Consider the following 21,923-nt stretch of genomic DNA (forward strand, 5'->3'; position numbering starts at 1 on the left):
TTTAAAATAAAAGACATTACATAATAATGCGGAAAATACACATAAAAACCATAAAAACATAAAAGGAGACTATATCCTCGAATCGAATAACGCTCGGCCCCTTGACTCCATTCATCATCGATACACATCCTCCAAGCGTCACGAATCTTACCGCCTCTAAACTTATTTTCCTGCACATAAACAGAAAGGAGTGAGCCTAATGCCCAGTAAGGAAAATCTAACACAAAGTCACATACATAATTTCATAAGAAAACATAAAGACTTAACATAATACACATACACTTATTATAATGGCCATTATTACTTGGGGTCCCATAGACTAAACAAGCATATGCCCATGGGATTAATGGGGTCCTACTAGCTAAGTAGGTCATATGCCCATAACCCATTTGGGGTCTTGTTAGTCATATGGGTCATATGCCCAAGCCTACAACATACACATATACATATCATAACACTTTTAATAACATATAACATAAGCACATAACATATTAATTCTAGCCTATTTTCCTTACCAAAGTTACCGAGATTATGGACTGAGTTGGGATTGTTGGAACACTCCTAAAACCATAAGAAAGAGTAAGTCTAAAGAAAGAAGATGAAATGAAAGAGATGGAAAGACTAAACCATAGAAAACATACTTACCGACTTATATGCTTAAAAGCTTGGATTCCCTAACCAAAATAAGAATAAGGTTAGGGGACTGAGTAGAAGGTTTTGAGAAAGGTAATAACATAAAAATACAGAAAAGAAATAGAGTTTTGGGTTTACCTCAAAGATTGCAAGATCAATCTAACCTTCACCGAAATACTATAGAACTCACTTCCCAAAGTGTTTGATAAGCTTATGATGTTTAAGCTTATAGTTTTTCCCCAAACCAAGTGTTTACACTCTCACACTCACTTAACACTAGCAGCCTCTGAACTTAGAGCAAATGGTGAATAATGGCTGGGTACTAGGTCCTATTTATAGAGTTTGGGAATGAAAATATCTTGATTTTACTTGAATAAAAATAATGGCTTTTTAAGTGAAAATCATTTGAATAATCGTTCAGCAGAGGCTGAAGACTCGTTCAGAAGATGCTGGACTGTTGAAGGAGTTTGAATGGCTGAAGGGAAAAGAATTCAAATGAATTTGAAAACATGCTGGTGGAGGCGATATATCGCCCCCTATAGGCGATATAACGCCTGGACCTTTGTTCCCGAGGCGACCGTGCATCGATTCGTGTTTTCCGTATCTACGTGCTGCGACATATCGCCCCCTATAGCTGCGATATATCGGCATACGCAGAATATTTAAACACGAATTTACACATTTTTAGCTAAGTTTGAATGGATTAAACAGCCTTGACTAAGCCCTCAACGTGCTCAAAGCTGCTGACTGACCCTATACATTCAAACTTTTACCCTTATTTAATTTAATCCTCAAAAATACTTAATCCTTAATTACCATTCAAAACATGTGCTTAAAATCCTATTGGTTGATGTCTAAACCTTATAATATAATAATATAATCCTTAATATCAGTCACATTAATCAAACCTTAGGTTATACTTAATATTCTTAAACTATAGGTTAAACTTAGAAAATCTATAAGTACTACTATGAGTGTCCAAATAACTCCCGGTCTGAACCAAAAATCCAAAGTAACAATGATAACACTAAACATACTATAATACTACTAAACAATTAGCTAAGTAAAGTTCTTGGACTCTACAATCTTGTTTCATTGCCATGCATCGCCTACTGGTGGACATTTTGGGGGAGCAAGGACTGCTACAAAGGTCCTTGAATGTGGATTTTATTGGCCTACTCTGTATAAAGACAGCTATGACTATGTGAAACGGTGTGATCGTTGTCAAAGGGTAGGTAATATCTCAAGACGTCATGAAATGCCTCTCACTAATATATTGGAGGTTGAATTATTCGATGTTTGGGGTATTGACTTTATGGGACCCTATCCACCGTCGTTTGGTAATTTGTATATTTTGTTGGCGGTGGATTATGTAAGTAAGTGGGTTGAAGCAGTTGCTACTTCAACTAATGATGCTCAGGTGGTAGTCAAGTTTCTGAAAAAGAATATTTTCTCTCATTTTGGCACACCTCGAGCGATTATAAGTGATGAAGGGACTCATTTCGCCAATAAGATTTTTGATTCTTTAATGGAGAAGTATGGAATTAAACACAAGATGGCATTGGGATATCATCCGCAGTCAAATGGGCAAGCGGAAGTGTCAAATCGTGAGATTAAGCTGATTTTAGAGAAGACGGTGCAAGTTAATAGAAAGGATTGGTCGAATAAGCTTGATGATGCGTTGTGGGCTTATCGGACAGCTTTTAAAACGCCAATTGGTACTTCTCCCTACCGTCTTGTATATGGTCAAAGTTTTCACTTGCCATTTGAATTGGAGCATAGGGCACAGTGGGCGTTAAAGAAGTTGAATTTCAATCCGGCCGCTTCGAAAGCATTAAGGTTAGCTCAACTGAATAAGCTAGATGAATTGCGTCATGATTCCTACAAGAATGCAAGAATCTACAAAGAGAAGACAAAGAAATGGCATGACAATAATATTGTCAATCGGACTTTTCAAGTGGGCGATAAGGTGCTGCTATTCAATTCCCGTCTCAAGTTATTTCCGGGAAAATTAAAGTCTCGATGGTCGGGGCCATTCAATGTTACAAAAGTTTTTCCATACGGGGCTTTGGAGATTCAACAAGGTGATTCTTCACCGTTTAAAGTTAATGGACAGCGGATGAAGCATTACTATGGAGGCGAAATTGAGACGAAGGTCAATATTACACTGGTGGATTCTTGAAGGCAAGAAAAGCAGCGTCCGGCTAAATGACGTTAACGACAGCGCTTTTGAGAGGCACCTCATTATTTTGTATTTTATTTTTGTCTGTTTTCGTTTGACATTATAATTTTTATTTTCTTTTAGTGTAGTAGAACCGTGAAAAACGTGAAAAAAAAAATGTTGAAAAAAGTTGATAAATTTGAACAGTGTTTAGGCGATATATCGCTTGGACAATAGATTCGGATGGGATTTTTCTTGCAAATTTGGAATTTTTTTCAGGTCCCAGGAGATATATCGCCTACCAATGGCGATATATCGGCTAGAGCAAAAGGGGAGGCAACATATCGGTGGTGCAAGAGGCGAAATATCGCCGTGGAAGTCAAAGACGTCGTTTTGGTAAACAGCCTATGGCGATATATCGCCTCATATATGTGATATATCGGCTCAAATGGAATAAAGCTGCGCTATGTCGGGGTTGGTCGAGGCGACATATCGGCATGGTGGACAGAGGCACGGTTCGGCTATAGAGCATGTGGCGATATATCGCCACTTACAGGCGATATATCGCCTGGTTGAATTTTTTTTTTTTTAAAATGGCACGTGGGGAGCACATGACCCATTTATCTCAGTTTATATCAGTCATAAACCCCAATTCGACCCTTTTAACAGAACCGAAACCCTCTTTCAAACCTTCCCAAATTTTTCTCCCATTTTTCCTCTAAAAAAAAAAACCTCTCTCTCAAGCATCACCGTCATCAAGCACTCAAGGGGCCGAATATTGCTGTGATTCACCACCAATCTCATCATCATTTTCAAGTTTTCAAGGTACTTTGCTGAGTTTTTATGTGCTCAAAGATATATTGAGGAATTTGAGAACTTAGATTTTGTGTTGGGCATTGGAAGAAATTTTAGAATCTATTGCAAGATTGGCTTGTGTGTACTGTTGTTATTATCTTGGGAGAATATTCTACACAGTTGGGAAAGATTGTGGGGTTCATTGAGTATTGTTGGCCACTTTTGCACGATTGCACACTAGATGTTCGATAAAAGTACTCAGTGAACGGTTTTGGAATATTTTGGACATTCTTGGGTGTTTCTGAGTTGATTTTGGGTTATTAGTGTGTTCAGAGACTATTCCTTATGTTCTTGAGATTCAACTACTCCATGGCTCCAAAGAAAGCAAAGACCATGTCCACCGTCCAACGAGCCAAAGTAACTATTCCCCATACCTTTGTTAACCCCACTGCTCAAAATAAATTCGAGGAATGGATAGTAAAAAATAAAACAGTGATTGTGGAGTCTCACTTTTGGCCGAGTGAATTGGATGGCATTCTCCCACAGATGATTATAAATAGGAATTGGCAGCAGTTGTGTGAGCCCAAACTTTTAGCCAATATCAGTTTGGTAAGGGAGTTTTATGCCAATGCTTTTGTGGAGAGGGATGATCACATAGTTTTAGTTCGGGGTAAAAAGGTTTGCTATTCCCCTCAAGTAATCAACAGGTTCTCGGCCTCAATGATCCATGGGATGACGATTATCGCACAGGAGCAGCTGAAAAGGATTATGATTTGCTCTTAAAGGAAATGACGAAGCCCGACTCTACTTACAAAATGGGGAGTGACATGGTTACTCCAAGATCAATCAGGGCTACATGTTTGAGTCCGTATGGAAGGCTGTGGAACAGGTTCGTCATTAGTACTCTTATGTCTTCCACTCAACAAATGGAAGTGACTACTGAACGTCTCTACTTGCTATATTGTATTTGTTCGGGTAAGTCAATCAATGTTAGGAAGCTTATCACAGAGAGTATTAATTATATTGCGCGAGGGGCCACATCTGGTGGTCATGGACATGCTTCATTAATTACCAGTTTATGTAAGGATCAGGGAGTGCCAATGAATGTTAATGAAGTCTGTGAACAGTCTCCAATAATTAGTCATCAATCAGTGTTGCATCAAGATGAGAATTATGGAGGTGTTCCTCGACCCACTGGTTTGGGATACGAGCCTGTCAACCCGAGTCTGCTGTCCTTGCCACCGACTGATGAACAACCTGAGTCCACTCGGCCAAAGAGAAAGGGGCGAAAACCATCCACTTCTAGAGCTATTGAAGGCTCTAGTTCTCGGCAGTATAGCACCATGCAACAAGATATTGAAGAGTTGAAGAGACAACAACAGCTGTTGTTGCATGGTCAGGCGGATATTCGAGATCGTCAATTCCACATGACGAATTACATGGCTGATTTTTGTGGGGCATTTGCGCGCTATACAGGATTTAATGATTTTCCACAATGTCCTCCAAAATTGCGCCAGCCATATCAGCCGCCTCCAGATTCTGACGATGAAGAGTAACTGTTCTGTTGTCAGGTTTTTTTTTAGTTTATTTTATTTTTATTTTTTTTTCTTTTAGTTCAGGTCCTTTGGATTTTGTGAAACAGTGAGGGCACTGTTTATTTTAAGTTTTGGGGACTATTTACTTTTCTTTTGATTTTTTTTTTATTTCTAATTTTAATGTTGGATGACTGTACGAAACTATTATTGACTAAGACAGGTGGGCTTCAATGATGAATTATGTTAATTCTTTAATGTTGTTAGATTGATGCTTTGGATATGTAGACTGTGTGCTTAACCTGTTGATAATTGATCTGAGTATTGTCATTTGTGTATTATATGTGTTTTATTTAATTTATGCTCTACATTATATAAGTTTATAAGTATTGTGGGAATTGGTATGTATGGTGGATGTTGAAATAAGCTAGAACTTGCTCAGTTAATTTGTTGAGACGAAATGCTAAATGAAGTATTGAGTAGAGATGATTTAGGCAATTTTCTTTGGTAAACGTTTGAACCTTTCCAGCTAACCCATAAAAATTTATCCTTAGTTACCCTTTTTGAGCCTTAAACTTTGGTTTTTGTTCTTGAGTATACTATTTGAGCCTAAATTTTCCTAACTTCATTATTTTTCCTCTTTCTTTGTTATCATAAGCATATAAATTGTGGGAAAGAAGAATGGAAAATAGTGAGGTATTGGTATGATTGTACAAAAAAGAAAAGAGAGAGAAGTTTTTGAGATTATGAAAAAAAAAAACAAATCACTTTGTCATACTCCTTGATTATATATATATAGAAAATATTAAGTTTGGGGGAGTGTGATTTGAAAAAAAAAAGTGATAAGTCTAGAAAAAAAAAATGAAAATGATATAAAAAGAAAGAAGAAAATGATGAAAGTATGTAATCTCTCTCTCTAATTGTATAAAAGGGTGATTTTTGGTGTGGTAAAGAGAAATTTGGCTGGTTTTGGGTTTATATGCTTATGGTAATTCCGAGCCTAAATGACTATTTATCTACCTTTACCTAAGCCTAATGTTATGAGCCTATCAAAGTCCTTTTGATCTACTTGATACAGATTTTATATTAGTGGAGACAAGTTAATTGAGCAAGCTTATGGTGAATTTTGATGGGTTTGTGGTATGAATGAATGTTAATACTTGTAAAATTATGTTTTGTACGACATTTGTTAAATGAAGTATGTATTTGCATGAATGACAGTATTTGGAGAAATTATTGATATGTTGAAATTCTAGTCACATGATCTGAAGCATTGGTTGAGCGATTGAAGAAGAATTGGAATTTTTGAGAAAATTTATGCCCCAGTCTTAGTTTAAATTTTTCTGTGAAGTTAAGTCATCCAATAGTTTTTTTTTTAGTTTTGGATTGTTTCTTTGTTCTTTCTTTTGTTTGCTTGAGGACAAGCAACCAGTCAAGTTTGGGGGTGTGATAAGCGTACAAAATATACGCTTATTTATAACATTTTCAGATTGATTTTGTTGTTTTTCTCAAGAGAAAGTTTCTATTTAATCTGTTTGGTGAACTTGTGCAGTGTGTCGTAATAATTCTGATTTGTTCGAGAATGTTGATAAATATTTGTTTGAGTAGTTAGAATTGGTGAACATTTGGGAAATTCGGTACAGGCGATATATCGCCTGCCTTGGGCGATATATCGGCACAAGGAGCAGTTTCAATTTTTGGCTTAGCAGAAACGACATCAGAAACTCGCGTTTTTATCGAGCACTTTCAACAGGCGATATATCGCAGTGTCTTAGGCGATATATCGACACAAGGGCATTTTTGGAAATTATTATGTAAATTCGTAGGTTTTTGGATTTTTGGTAAAGAGAATAAAAAGAAGATCGAAAAGGACAGAAAAGAAAAAAACATTCTGACAGCAGAGGGAAAGAAACAGAGAAGAATCCACGTTTATTTTGTTTGTGTTTACTTATGCTTTTGAATTTTAGATTGTGTGATGAAGTTTAATATTATGAACTAAATTTTTATTTAGAGTATTTTAATGTAGTCACTGGATATTCTATTCGTCTTTAATGCAATTTCTATGACTTTTTGAATTTATGGTTATCTATTGTTCTTATGTTTAATGCTTGTAATTGATTGGCCATCTTTTGCATGATCATTGGTTTTAATTCAATATCTGAAAAGTGCGAATTAGAATAGCTTTAGGCAATAGACATAGATTTCAATTTAGAACGAAAGTATCAAATTGGTTTGTGTAGCAATTAGGTTTTTGTTCTTAATGCGGTTTATGTGTTGAATTTATCACAGACATGTAGAAAATTCACAGGTAAACTGAATATTTTATATCTTGAGAAAGAATAGAATTGTCAATAGTAAACTTGCTATAATCATAAATCAAAGAAACATATTAGTTGTATTAGTGATTGAATAGAATTGAAGGTTGATGAAATTAGAATACTCTAATATTTCGCTTATATTAAATTTCGTTAATTAAATCTTGCTTTGCTAGTTTATTGTTCATTGTTAATTGTCACTAAATTTTCATTAGTCAAATAGAAATAAAAGTTTGCTATTGGTAATTATTAGATCAATTCCCTGACGGAACGATACTATATTTCCACTACTATTACTTGTTTATTCGATTGCGTATACTTGCGCAGTAGTAAAAATTCGCAACAATGATTCCTCAGGTGTCCCTCTGACATACATAAGAGTTTTTTCTTTGCATCTCCACGCCTTCTCATAGCTCATTTCGACCCCAAAATGGTGCTTCATGTCCTCCCTTATGTTGTTTTCCACGTATCGAGTACCATCGGTAGCAAATTTCCTCTTGATTAGGTGCCCAACAACCCACGGTGATGCTTGACGGTGGTCCTTATCTCGAATTTCTTGTGAGCAAGTGTGTACTTCGTTGTATACAGTAATCTCGAACATTTCAGATCGCATTTTTTTCTTACCCCTCAATCTCCAACCACAATCAGGATCCTTGCAGGTAATGTACCACACATCAATCCCAGATTTCTTCACCATAAGCTCAAAATTATTCTTCATCACAAATATGAATGCTTTGGTTTTCAATTCAAGCTTGTTCTGAAAGAACTTCCCAAGGTGCAATTCTCCTGAAGCTTTGCTAGTTGAAGAATGATGTTGATGTGAGGCCTCTATATCCTCTTTGGTGAACATGGGAGCACTCCATGTTCTACGTGTTATATTATTTTAAATAATATAATGTTAGATTAAATAATGTGACATAATGTGATTTGTCACACCTTGTAACATATTATTGAGAGTCACAAAATTGGACACATGTATGTGCCCAAATGTGACATATTTTGGAGTTACAAACTTATAACTCCCAAATATTACCCAATAATGTGTAGATTTGATATTACACATTTTGATTTGAATTTCTTAAAGATATATGTGAAATATGGCTGTTACAGATGTGATTTTAACTCCCATAATGTGTATGGAAGTTACAAAATCAAGTGGGAATGAATTTGGAACGTTTTGACAAATTTGGAAAATTGGTTGCTGAAAAAACGATTTAGGCCGCTGCCTATGTTTTTCAGGCCGCGGCCTAAGGCAAAAATAGGCAAAAACACACCTTAGGCCGCGGCCTGAGCGGCTGACAGCATTTTCCAACTTCGGTTTTATCCAATTTTGAACGTTTCCAACAACCAAGTAACTCCCAAATCTCTATTTTAATTCCATAAACATCCAATTAATCATTGGTAACAGCCATGGGGGTTGGTGGAATTTGAAATTCAAAGGGTGTCTCAAAACTCTATAAATAGGAGCATAATGCTCACTTGTAAGACACACCATTTTTCATCCACAAAGCACTTGGCTGAAAAATACACCTTGAGGCTTGATTATTCCAGAGAGCTATTTCCTAGAGAGATCCCTTAGTGCTTAGAGAATAGGGGGAAATAAGCTTTTGGACAAAGGTCTTGAACCTTGTTCAAGTTGGTGATCCCCACTACTCTACACTTTGGTTGTGTGAGAGTTTGTTTGTGTTTTCATTCTTTTGATCTTGTTAATCTTATTTACTTGTATTATTATTGTTTTGAGTTTGTAATCTTCTTCTCCTACATCTTTCTAGTTACTTGTATTTTGAGCAATTGAGTTGTAATAATTATTTAATCAATTACCTTGTCTATTGTAATTTTGCATAGAGTTGTATATTGGTTTTTCCATATTTTCATTGAGTATAAAAATATATTCTCTAACACTACGATCTTCACCTAAGTCCAATGGAGAACTCCATCTAAAACTATCATCAGTTCTACTTGGACCTGGACGACTACTGCTGGTCCCAAGTGTTTGCCGATTTTCTATCTGCGCTCCTCATCTACCATAACATCTGAACTCTGTGTTGGCAAATTTTCCCTAACATCTGGCCCACCAAGATCTGTTGCATCAGCAACAGGATCGTCGTTGACATAAGGATCGTAGCCATAGGGATTGTACTCTGCTGTGTCATGCAAATATGGCGGATCTCTAACCGGGATATCATCATGGACTATGACGTTTGGATTTGTCTTGGAAACACATGTTCCAAAGTCACCTTGAGTTCCTTTGAAACCATGGCATGGAGGAGAAATGTTCTCTTCAAATCGAACTTCTTTATTAATGCTGACAGAAGCCGATGCATTTCTTATACATCCCTTCTTAATCAATGTCACACATAGAGGAATGAGCTTCTCTACAGATTTCGATGCTAACCCAATGAATGCACACACATGCCTATCATTTTTTATAACGGTAGGTTTGACGGATTGTGATAGGCATGTGTACGGGACCTCAATTTTCAAGTCATGCACACATTTATCCACTTCAAGCTCATCGTAGATAATTACAAGCAGTTGCTCATACGTCAAACCCTTCTCCACGGGCAGAACTTGATTTTCAGCATCCCTGAAAATCCAATCCCTATTTTTGAGTTCCCAAACACCATTGGATGCAACAAATATGGAAACAGTCGAATCTGCAACAAAAAAAAGGTCAAAAAGTTAAACTACAACATAAAACAACAAAATATCGATTCATATCGAGGTCAAACTGTCACACTATCGAGGTCAACCCATCGAGGCCCATCGATTCCAATCGAGTCCCATCGAAACAAATACTACATAATTAATTTTTATGCCTCTATCGAGGTCCATCGAGGCATATCGAGGTAGCCATTTCCCCCTTATGTGAAGATTTTATCGAGTCCCATCGAGGCATATCGAGGTAGCCCTTTCCCCCTTATGTGAGGATGTTATTGAGGCCCATCGAGGCTCATTGAGGCATATCGAGGTAGTCATTTCCCCCTTATGTGAGGGTTTTATCGAGGTCCATCGAGGCATATCGAGGTATACAAATAATATAATACATGAGGGTTTATCGAGGTCCATCGAGGACCATTGAGTCCTATCGAGGCAGACAAAAAACCAAGAAATGAACAAAAATTGATTCCGACAGTGTACAATAAAACATGAAGGCATACACAGATATGTTCGAAATAGCAAAAGCAATGTTGATAAACAAGTTTCCTCACTACATATAACAAATATATACTTACCCATACGATTTTTGATCCGAAATCTAAAATGAAGTCCTTGCCTTGAAAGGATTCACAACTTGCCCTTAAATAAGCTCGAAAATTTGTATAGATTAAGCTGCCTTATTTTTTTTGTGTACAAGAGCTTGAGAGATAGAGAGGGAAAACGTGAGAGATAGAGAGGGAGAAGACAATGGGAGAAAAAGAGGGAAATTTATGATAGGGGAATTTTTGGTAATCCAAAGAATACTAGAATAAAAATGTGAGGTTTTTTTCGGTTGGTATAATTTTATCATACAGTGTCACTTAATGCATTAAAAGTCAAATTTCTCAAACACAAAAGCAATATAACATGTTAAAAAAATAGTATATTATTAATATTTGTATATTGAATAATAGTAATAACAGAAGTGGTAGGTGTAGTCAAGATGGACCCCCGGCTAAAAAAAATTATATGTATAAATGTTTTATTTATTTATTTTTTGTAAAAAATAAATATACAAAGAAGTGACAGAACTGATTCGGACTTTGGTCTTGTATAGAAGTTAGAGCTACCTTTGCCACCAAACCAATTGTTTTATTTATAATAAATTATTATAGTTAATATTTAATTACATGTAAACATGTTCCCAGCATTAAAATAAAAAGAATTACAAAATCCTGCATCATCTTTGGAGTTAAATTTTCTTTAGTTCTCATCTATATATTCACTCAATTCGGTTTTAGCTAATAAAATAAACTTTTTTGAGGCTTTTATGGGAATGGTATCTTGGGTATTGTCAAAAAATTAGGCATTTTTTTGAAATGATTAGAATGCCTAGCATTTGTTTTATTTAGGACACCTCATTAACCATAAAAACTTAAAAGCATTCAGACTCTTTATATGTACAACTTGGGCCACCTTCCTTCATTATTTTGGCGTAATAGCACTTTTCAGCGTTTGTCTTTTATTTTGATTCTCCAAGAAAGTGTTCATTGGCATGGCAGTACTAAATGTAGTTCGCAAAATGTCATCCATTCCTGCCTATAAAACGAACAAATTTAAGGAATTTGTATTATTTATTACAAAATTAAATTGAAAAATAAAATATTAATTAGTCAATAATTTTTTTTGTTATTTTAGACTTAGTTCAATAGTTTATTAATTATAACTTATTGGGTTTAATAGGATATTATTCTTTTCTATAGTAAAATTAATTTTTTTTAAATAATAATAAAAAAAAAGATACCATGCTAATATGTACATTTATTGGTCTTTAATTATTTATTAATCCTCTTACTTTTATACCAGATTTATAATGAATGTTCTCATTATACCATTTTTCTACACAAGGTGTCCAGGCATGCTATAAAAAAAATTGTATCAATTATAGTTATCAAGAGTCGAACGCATACCATTTAGGATAGCATAAGAAGTCACATAACTATCATATCCAACTCTTTTTACTATTAGTTAATAGCTATAAATAATATTTAATAACAAAGAAACACAACAAATACATAGTTAAATTATTAGCTAAAAATCTATACATTTTATTTTGTTAAGCCTAGTAGTATAACTTTTAAGTCTTGTTGTTTAAATTTAAATAAATCGTTATTTAAATTTTAAGTCTTGTAATTTAAATTTTAAAAAGCTGTGATTTAAATTTTAATTATTGTAGTTTAAATTTTAAAGACTAGTGATTTAAATTTTAAGAAGTCGTGGTTTAGATTTTAAAGGATCATGGTTTATATTTTATATGATCGCGGTTTAGATTTTAATCGTGTGGTTTAACTTTTAAACCTTGTGGTTTAAATTTTAAAGAGTCGTGATTTAAATTTTAAGTCTTGTGGTTTAAATTTTAAGTCTTGTAGTTTAAATTTTAAATACTAGGGGTTTAAATTTTAAGGATCAGTGGTTTAGATTTTAAAGGATCATGGTTTATATTTTATATGGTCGCGATTTAGATTTTAATTGCGTGGTTTAACTTTTAAGCATTGTGGTTTAAATTTTGAAGAGTTTTTGTTTAAATTTTAAGTCTTGTGTAGTTTAAATTTTAAAGAGTCATAGTTTAAATTTTAAGCATTATTTAAATTTTAAAGAGTCGTGGTTTAAATTTTAAGTCTTGTGGCTTAAATTTTAAAGACTAGTGATTTAAATTTTAAAGAGGCATGGTTTAAAGTTTTAAGGATCATGGTTTATATTTTATACGATCGTGGTTTAGATTTTAAGCCTAGTGGTTTGACTTTTAAGCATTGCGATTTAAATTTTAAAAAGTCGTAGTTTAAATTTTAAGCCTTGTGTTTTAAAATTTTAAGTCTTGTAGTTTAAATTTTAAGCATTGTGGTTTAAATTTTAAGCCTTATGGTTTAAATTTTAGAAGTCGTGGTTTAAATTTAAAAACTAGTGGTTTAAATTTTAAAGAGTCGTGATTTAGATTTTAAACGATCATGATCTATATTTTATATGGTCGTGGATTAGATTTTAAGCCTTGTAGTTTAAAATTTTAAGTTATGTGGTTTAAATTTTAAAGAGTCGTCATTTAAATTTTAAAGACTAGTGATTTAAATTTTAAAAAGTCATGATTTAGATTTTAAATGATCATAGTTTATATTTTATATGATCGTGATTTAGATTTTAAGTCAAATAGTCTAACTTTTAATCATCGTGGTTTAAATTTTAAAGATTTGTGGTTTAAATTCAAGCCTCGTGGTTTAAATTTGAAAGAGTTGTGGTTTAAATTCAAGCCTCGTGGTTTAAATTTTAAAAATTTGTTATTTAAATTTTAAGTCTTGTGGTTTAAATTTTAAAGAGACGTTGTTTAAATTTTAAGTCTTGTGGTGGTTTAAATTTTAAAGACTAGTGGTTTAAATTTTAAAAAATCGTGGCTTAGATTTTAAAAGATTATGATTTATATTTTATATGGTCGTAGTTTATATTTTAAGTCTAGTGGTTTAACTTTAAGCCTTATGGTTTAAATTTTTACAAGTCGCAGTTTAAATTTTAAGGCTTGTGGTTTAAATTTTAAAAAGTGATGATTTATATTTTAAGCTTTGTGGTTTACATTTTGAAGAGTTGTAGTTTAGATTTTAAGCCTTGAGGTTAAAATTTTAAATGGTCGTTGATGTTTATATTTTAAATGATTGTTGTTTATATTTTAAGATTTATGGTTTACATTTTTAGCTTTGATTTTTACATTTTAAAGAATAATTTTTCATAGATTGAATACATTCCTATAAATATAGTTATTACACATATATATGACACACTACAATTAGAATGCATTTCCAATTTAACTATAATATAATATGACACATATAATACACATTACAACAACACTTAGAACCATGTGCACAAATAAGGATAATTTGGGAAGTCTCATGATAATAATGGGTAAAGTTCAACTAAATATATTTAGTGTCTAGTTTTAATTAACTGATGGACTCAGAACAGGTATGTTTTAAATATTTATATCGCAAGCGCACGAATCGTTCATATAGAATAGTGATCGTGTAAGCAAGGATGTCGAACCCAAATGAGTAGTATAAAATCGAAAAGGAAACTATTTTAAACCAAAATTAATAAATTCGAACTTAGCCCCAAAAATTGATGAGAATTTGTGACAATAAAATAAAATAAAAGATAATAATAAAGATATTAAAGACAATGTATATAACTAAATTAAAAGTAGAAATCAAGATAGTAAAAGAAAGATTATTAAGATAATAGAATCTATAAAATATAAGTTCAATAATATTTAAAAGTACATTGATTCCCAAGTTCTAGTAATAGTATAAATTAATCAAACCATCACTTATTCAAATTAGATATTCTATTTAAGCACACGTTTTTATAAAAATATAGGATTTATCTTCACTTTTAAAATTATAATTTCAAAACATTTAGTGTAAATCAATCTTATGAAATAAAAAATAAATTAATGAACATTATTTATAAGGCAAAACATAATATTTTTGCTCTAAGCATTTGATGTGTACAATTTAATGACACATCTTACACAAAGAATATTATGTTTTTGCACTAAGAAGAACAAAGTGTAAATATGTGCTAACAATAAAAAATACATGATATTTAAGATGAAATAAGATATTTGAAAAAGAAAAAATCCATAAACTTTGTTGCACAAAATGAGAAATCAACATACAAAATAAACACTATTTAGTTACATATTGTTTCATCATCACATTAATAATCTTAAAAAGATTAGAAACTAAAAATTACAAACATAAATAGGAAAATTTGGAGGATGAACCCCCAATTTTTTCCTCTAAAAACTCATAGAAATATGACCAAAAAAAATAAAAAGATGAAGAGAATTAAGAGGTCTTGAAAGTGTAGAACTTGTAGTATGGTAACCTCTTCAAAAATTAAGCACTAAACTCCCTTATTTATAGCAAAAAAAAATGTATTAAAATAATCAATTTAAATTAATTTAATTGAGTATAATATGGAAAATATGAGTAAACTATAGGGTGTAATGATGATGTTTTAGGATAAAATATGTAGAAAAATTTGGGTAAAAAGTTTGCATTTTTTGCAAAATGGGACAATGGTACATTGTTGGGCTGACAAAGTGTCATTGGTGGCTGGTGTGGTGAGGCTGAAGGCAGGGGCGAATTGGGCCACGTGGTGGGCTTGGCTAGCCTTGGAGGAAGCTTGGAACTTCTGGGCTGAATGAGGTGTACGGCTTGGCATTGCTAGGCCGAGAGGAGAGCACGTGGTATGGCAGGAAGTGTGGTGGAGTGGAGAGATTGGCTCTAGGAGAGCTTCGTGGGCCTGGTGTTGGGGAGCTGGCTTGGGCAGCTGGAAGAGAAACGGGCCTTGGGCCTGGTGAAGGACTTTAGAAGCTTCAAGCTTAGCTAAAGGAAAATGCCAATTCCTTATGTTTTTTTTACAAAAATGCCACTTTTTTTTATCATTTTTATTGATTTTCAAGAATAAATAAAATACAACAAATTCTCTATAAAACAAATATAAATTAAATTAAAACTAAATATTTTCAATAATAAAATATACAACAAAAGTTCCATGAAAATATTAATTAAAACTTAATTTACTTAAATATTTAAGCTTAATAATACAATATTTTTTACCTCAAATTAAACAACAATAATTCAAATAATAAACTACAACATTTAATAACAAAATAACTATAAAAAAACACAAATATATATAAAATCAAGATAAACCCAATAAATTCAAAATTACTTAAAAACTTAATAAATCAATTAAAAATTCAAGAATCAAGCAACAATTAGCACATAAAAAGTGATAAAATAACTCTATTTTATAGAATTATCATTAACTACCCTTAAAAATTGGTAGCGGTCAACTTTTCCCTAATTTGAGCATAACTTGGAGGAAGGCAAACGAAGGAAGACAAAAAATTGTTATTTTTAATATATATTTATAGTATATATCTTTAACTAATATATAACAATTTCTTTAGTTGGAGAGAATAAGCCAAATAAATATATTAATATCAAGTTTATACACTTAATTTTTTTATTACAGAGTATAAATTACTTTGTAAAAAATACTATAAATATACATTTATATATATATTGATGGGAATACAAATAGCTATTACAATAATTATACATTATATATGTAACATGAAAAAAAATTTAAAATTACACCTAATAATTTCTAAAAAATCACTAGAAGTAGTAGATATATAAATATCTATTCAATATAAAAATATATAAAAAGTGTGTGGAATGCGAATTTTTTTTATTTTAACGGTTTATTTTGTTAACTTTAACATAATATTTTAAATATTTAACAGAATATACTTTTAAAACTAATTAAAAATAAATATTTATTAATTATATTAATATAAATTTAAATATTATAATAATATTTAATATAACACTATGTATATAATAATTATATTAATGTATTTAAATTCAAATTCATATGTTACACAATATTATTATTATAATAATATATAATACAAGACTAGATATTTAATAATTATATTAATATAAATTTAAATATTATAAAGTATGATTATAACAATAATATATAATACATAATTTTAGTTTTTATAAAAATGATTATTATTTATATTTAAAAAGAAAACATGTTTTTTTATTTGATCTATATTCATATTGAATAACAATAAATATTACAAATATTTTATATATATAGGTGTCGTGTGTATATAAATAGTATGACTATGCAACTACATAAAAAATTAGAATAACATTTATCTTCTATCAATAATAAACAAGCTTATTTTCCGATCATTAAGGTGTAATTTGAATAATATCATAAATACTTTGTATCTTAAATATAATTTGTGATCTAAAATGTTATAATATTATATATACTTTTTTTTAAAAGCCATAAACAATATTTTTGTTTAATTTTTCTTTTAACATGTTTATGTAATTATTTTATATATAATGTAACGACCTACTACCTTAGAATCGTTACCATGTGATTTTAAAATGTGTCATTAGCTCGCTAATCGTGGTTTTAGATCGAAAAGTGTGATTCAATCAAAATAAAGATCTATTTAATGGAAATTAAGTATAAAAGGTTTGGACATTTATTAAATTCATAAAAGTGATACATTGGGAGCTCAAAACACTATTTCAAAATGTATTTACAATTCAAAGGTTAAGGTACAATCGACCTAAGCGACAAAATCAACCGTTTATTGCATGTCTCTCAAACACAACCCTGCCCGTGGTAGCCAGGTAGGCCGAACATGTACACGTCGCTCCATGCCCTCCAACTCATGCTTGGTCAACCTTTCCTTTGCTCTTACCTGCACCATAGAGCACCTGTGAGCCAAGACCCAACAAGAAAACTCAACATATAGCATATGACAACTCAATCCAGTAATACACAACTTAAACAGATAGCAGATTATTCACATAGCGCCCTATGCCGACCCAGGTGCTTTACCAGGCACTGGGTTCACAGTCTTCATCGAACGGGTGAGTACTATACCCTAGATGGCCATGTCATGGCGGCCTGCATTCAGCATGCTTGTTGCCATATGGCTTGCATTCAACATGCTTATCGTCATTCCCGGCCTTCGCCTATCCCGGCATACGTCGATCTCGGCCTTCGCCGATCAATCATAACCATGCAAAAATATCATAACAACAACAAATATTCACACGCATCATTCAACACAAATAATCGGGACATGCCCTGCTTTACGAGCACAACACAGTTTTCTTACTTGTGTCCCGAGCTAGCTGACTAATGCGATTCCAAGCACGATCCCCTAAACCCGAGCCTCGGCGGTAAAACCTAGACACAACACAATGATAATAACATCCATCAAGCCCTAAACCAATTAAGAACTTCATAATAATATTCTAGCCTCCGAGACCTCGAATCCTACTAAATCGTGTAGTAGGATCCTTCCCGAGCCCTTAAATTTGGGTTCCCCAGCTTAAAACCCTAATTTGGTCATAATTCTCTATTTGGCCCGCGACCCAGCCCCTTAGGGTCGCGACTTGCTAGAAGTCAGAGAGCCCTGGGCTCTCTTCTGGGGGACATGGGTCGCGGCATGCCTTAGCCTGCGCCGCGTCGCCTAGACGGTTTCAGAGGGCTCCCAAGCCTCCTAGGTTCATACGGGTCGCGCGCGCCTGAAGAACAGGGTTGCGTCTTGGCCTGTGAACCCAGTTTTTCCAGCTTTTCAAACTTCTAAACTCCCTGAAATTTAGTCCAAACATGCTCTAAAGCCAAAATTATGTCCATCAATAACTGTAACGTCCCTAAGGTAGGGTACGTCCGCCACATACTCGTAATTCTAGGGTTTACGAGTATGTAAGGCACTTGACCAAATGAAATTAAATAAAAATGATACAAAGAAATTCAGAAAAATTTAAAACTTTTATATAAACTTATTAATAGAAATTATTACACGTATGAATACTTTAAATTTAATGTAGCCATATGAAAACTCTAAACCACTATTGCATTGCTACTGAGTCCGTGCTCCACAAGTTGCTCAACAGCTAAAGCTACACCTGGAAAAATGTTGGAAAATAACATAATGAGCTAACGCTCAGTAAGCAAATCTCATGCATACACATACACATGAATGTCGTGAGTTTGAAGTGCCCATATACTAATATGCTGACTTATATACTTATGCATTTCATTTATTGCTCATACACTTTGAAACTTTACTTTTATGCTCTTTCTTTTGGTTTCACATTTTTATGGGCCCGATTTCACTTGTGCACACTGTTTGATTCGGCAAATGCCTGCAGGGCTTATAACAGATATCATATAGAATCCTATGGGTTCTCCTCCGGCTAGCCATCATCTCAGCTAGGCTCATCATAACACTCATTTCATCGTTGTCATAGCTGCCATACTTATTACACATATGGAGGAGAAAGACGGGAACATGGCAAACATATCTGAATGGTCAACTCTGACCTAGCCCACACTAGTGGACGGCCACTATAAGCCTTAATAGACCTCCGTCTTCTTTACTGAACTTACTTGATTGCTTCATCGAAACAGTGGCACCCTTTTTAACATCTTATTATCACTTTGCTTAAGCCTTGTGTCATTAAAATGTTTAACTTTACATAAAACTTTTCAAGGCATTTCATAACTTTTCTCATATTCATATGCATGGTCTTATATCACATAATAATGTATCACATAACTGTACATGCCATGCATACATGCTGATGCCGAAATGCCAATGTTCATGTTCATGATTCATGTTGATGGTATTCAATCAAGGCATTGTATCACATCTCATATAACTCAAAACATCTTTAGTCATAATACATGAAGCTTTGGGTTGGTGGCGTTGTTATACCTTAACGTAGAGCTATGGCTCAGGTCTAAGGTTTCCAGCCTAAAAGCTTAAACGCTTCATATATCATAACATATAACAAATCATGAACATAGAGTAATCCACATATCCATCAACATAAGAACACATACTTGCACATAATTCATATCATTCTTAACCAAGTAAGACATCTTTCACATATCACAGAATTCATCAATTACATATCACACAACACCCTTATGGTGTTCATATAACCATTCTTCACATACTTATCATATGCATCATCATCATACCATACTTAACTCATCAGATGTACACAATCAATGTAGTCATGCATCTTACACTTAAGCACAAAAGGTGAGATTTACTTACCTTAGGTCCTTAGCTTATTTTAAAACGGCTTACCAAGAGTCAATCAATTAAATCCATACAAATCCTATTCAAGACACATAATTTATTAAATTCTATCAAATCCGTAAATATACACTATTGATAGTGTATATTAACAATACCAGAAACTATATAAATGATAATAATAATTATTATCAACGTAATGCAAATCACTCTTCATATAAAACCATGCTTTAAACCTTGCTCATAAGATAATGTACTCTTATGATAATAATAATAATAATAATAATAATAATAATAATAATAATCCCAACAATAATAATAATTATCGTCTATAAATAAACTTTTTTCAATATTCATAACAAAATACTTCAATAACAATACGTATATGAATGTATATATTCCAATAGTCATTTTATAAAAGAAATCATATTTTTAACATAAAATTGTAATAATCAGTATAATGATAATAATATAAATATAAATATTTATATTATTATTAATTAGTCATAATATCAATTCCAGTGATATAATAAATATACTTTATCCAAAATTCACTGGTCTTACAAATATCAATAACTGTAAGAAACTAATATTGATATTATTTTAATATTCAAATATTAACAAAATATTAATATATAAGAATAATTGTTAAATAACATGTTTACTATAAATCACACTTTTATATATATATATATATGTATGAAACTATATTCTTGATTTACTTAACAAAATAATAACAATAATAATTAAAATTACTTAATCATAATAATTTCCATATTAATATAAAATCAATTAAATATGTATTTTTATACTTTATTTAATATCTAATATTTTCTAGAAAATTGGACAGCACAACGGCTATAAAGTGGACAATTCCAAAAATTAAAACCTGTATCAAAAATATATATAATTCCAGACAGCCAGTATAATTACAGAAAAATATTCCATATATCAATAATATATAATTATATACTATAAATACACATAATAACAATCACTCTAATCAATCACAATATATAGGTCAAAGAAATTATACCAAAATGATCGGGTTCCACAACAAGTCAAACGATGATTTTCTGAGACTCACAACGTACTTCAAAACCCCGAACACTAAGTTTCGACCGTCGGTCTACGGTGGATCGCGGTGGCTCGTGGTGGGCCCCCCACCCAACTATGGTAGATGTAGGAACAAGTTATTGGGTTTTGAAGCCCACAACACGAGGAACACGATGGTGGTGACGGATCGGCAAACGGATGCCCGAGGTGGCCGAATCGCAACTTTGAAGTCGCGGGGTGGCCGAACTTAAATCGAGTGGTTGAGGCGTTTAATCGGCGAGTGAGCTCTAGATTCTCGCGTGGTCGATAGTTCGGAGGCCTCTGAATCCAACGGTCCGGCGCGTGGCTAAAAATGGTGGCCGGAAAGTACTCCTGCGTCGTCGGCAACAGTAATACGCAGAGGAGAGAGAGAGAGAGAGAGAAAGACTCGGGTAAAAAAAGAAAGGCTGAAGCCTTTTCTTTTTTTTTCTTTTTTTTTATTATTTTTAAAATTATACTTGGACTCAAAATACTAAAATTCTTTTCAAATAAGCCCTTTAGCAAAACTTTCTTAATTTTATAAAAATCCCCAATTAAAATTATATGACATTTGGGTCCAATACTTGACTACTCAAGTTTCTCTCTCTTTAATCTCATTAAAAACATAAAATCATATTTTAAACACTATTTTTCCATTATTATTTCTTAAATTTGTAAACTTGTATATTTTATATATTAAAACTCTAATTTATAATAAAAATGTTGGATATTACAATAACTCTACTACACTTAAAGCAGCACAAACACCTTAAAAAGTTAGCTAAATCCCCTAATTCAAATCAAACTCAACCTAAGCCTAAGAGTTAGCTAAACTTCAATCTAAGCAGAAATTACAAACACCTTAGTTTTGAACACGACGATTTGTTAATGTTTGGTTGCTTAGAATAGGTTATAATAAAAAATAGTCAAGATCCATGTTAAAATTGTAGGTGAGAAATAAGAAAGATAAAAAATATATGGTCTTATATATATAAAGTTTAGAATACCTTAAAATTAAAATTAGAAGGCTTTATACCTTTTTGGACATATGTTTTGTC

This window comes from Humulus lupulus, chromosome 8 (genome assembly GCF_963169125.1).
Source record: "Humulus lupulus chromosome 8, drHumLupu1.1, whole genome shotgun sequence".
Lineage (NCBI taxonomy): Eukaryota > Viridiplantae > Streptophyta > Magnoliopsida > Rosales > Cannabaceae > Humulus > Humulus lupulus.